This window comes from Lactuca sativa, chromosome 4 (assembly GCF_002870075.4).
Source record: "Lactuca sativa cultivar Salinas chromosome 4, Lsat_Salinas_v11, whole genome shotgun sequence".
Lineage (NCBI taxonomy): Eukaryota > Viridiplantae > Streptophyta > Magnoliopsida > Asterales > Asteraceae > Lactuca > Lactuca sativa.
In genome coordinates this window covers 99,873,609-99,875,442 of record NC_056626.2, presented here as the reverse complement: position 1 = coordinate 99,875,442, position 1,834 = coordinate 99,873,609, and the positions used below count along the sequence as shown (strand labels likewise).

The following is a 1,834-nucleotide window of genomic DNA, read 5'->3' as shown; positions in this document are numbered from 1 at the left end:
TAATTGTTTACAGGCTCATCCTAAGAGTGGACGATAGAGGCGAATGTCTAGGGCCCACCTTTTAAAGCGGTACAAATTTTTTTATGGAAAATGTTATATTTAAAAGATAGTACAAATAATTTTCTTTCAATTATTGATTTTTATTATAAAAAGTTTGATAACATTTATGTATTTTAATGGCCAATTTTTTTTTTCTTTTGTTCTGGATCCAAAATATGTTTGAAACGCTGTGATTGTTTACCGAAGTGATTGTTTACCGAAATTCTCCTTCGAAAGCAGCTTTCGTTACCCACCATGTTACTTTCCCTTACCTTATTGCTATGGGGATCGATGTTATGATATTGTTATTATTGTTTGTTTAATTAGTCAAAAACACGAAGGACTAGATTTGTCTCGTTTCATAGTATAAGGTCTGCTTTAGGCAAACCCCAAAAGATCCTCCGAGAGCTAGTGACACGTATATACACACCATATACGGATGATGCCACGTATCCGATTGATCCCAAGTGGATAATTGAAATGCGAGGTGCATTGCGTCTGTTGTATATACATTCAATCTAAAATTTTCTTTAAAATTATCCTCTTTCGAGTCGACTATCAGCTCATCGGTATGACCCTAAATACCTTGCGGTTTTCAGGTCTCGTAGCCAACTAAGATTTTGTAAAATTAGTTCATTCTTTACATTTTGTTAATGCATGTATGTTTTTCCCATTAGCATTTAAGATTCTTGAGGTTGCATGCGATATTGCGATCAATTTGAGTTTAGGTTTCCTATAAATAGGTAAGAATGATGTTCAAGATTTGTCTTGTTGAAGCGTTTATTTCAAGTTTTAAATAAGTTGTCAAATGGGTCTGTAAATAGATGGTTTTTATAGAAGAATCTTGGTGCAAGAATGGGAAAAGATTCTCTATGATTTTGACTTGTTTGACATTGATAAGTCAAAGTTTGACTCGCATGTAGCAACAATACAAAGAACATTTTCTATTGCATCAACCACTTGTACCCTATGTAATAATACTTCTATGTCTATCTGATTGTAGATATCATCAAAGAAGAAAACGACTCCAACGAACGATGGGAGTGAGTATACAACTGTTAATGGACTTAACTATCGCTGGTATCTCGCTGATGATCGGATTTGGGATTTTCGCTTTTGTTGTTTCGGTTCTCTGTTCTGCAGTGTTCTTTCACAACGCTAAGGCTCAGTACTCTTCGTCTTCGTGATCACTGGTTCAAGTTTATGAGTATAATAAGGTTCAAGTTCACATATACAATGTCTAATTTGTTTAAATATGTATGTTGATTGATACCCAAAAGTTCATGTTACAATAAAAATTGATATGATCGTGTGGTAAATAAAATTTCCATGGTTAATTAAATATACTGAAATTTTACTCATAAAAACGCGTAGGTAAATTCATGCATTAATTACCCATGCATTTGTAAGCAGTGTACGTAATTGCTCTAATATGGAAATCTTTTTTGGTAAAGTGAAAACATTTTGATTCATCATCCTACCAAATTAAACAAACCACACACTTAAAGATATGAAGGCTGAATTATAGAATTGCTGCAAACCAAATGCCTTGCAATATTAGGTTTTGCTGATTCTTTATTTGGGTTGAGGTATATTTGGTTCCATTAATGTCTTGAGTGACAATTAATCTACAATATCTTGACCTTCATATGGAATCGTATACCAATATGTGGTAAGTTTGAAACTGAACCTAGTCGTGTATAAGGGTATATGATGAATACAGAATCATATACCAATATGCTGTAGCAAGTCGCAAATCCCCTGGTCCTCGGTCCTCACAATGATTTGTCGATTT

General features: G+C 33.8%; 1 long non-coding RNA gene across 1 annotated transcript; it reads left to right on the top strand.

Annotated features, from left to right (window-relative positions):
• Nucleotides 1-212: 212 nt before the first annotated feature.
• On the top strand, nt 213-1,363 carry LOC111907834 (uncharacterized). Its single transcript, XR_002855677.3, has 2 exons — nt 213-638; nt 1,043-1,363. It is a non-coding gene; the product is annotated as an uncharacterized LOC111907834 (long non-coding RNA).
• The last annotated feature ends 471 nt before the right edge of the window (nt 1,364-1,834 follow it).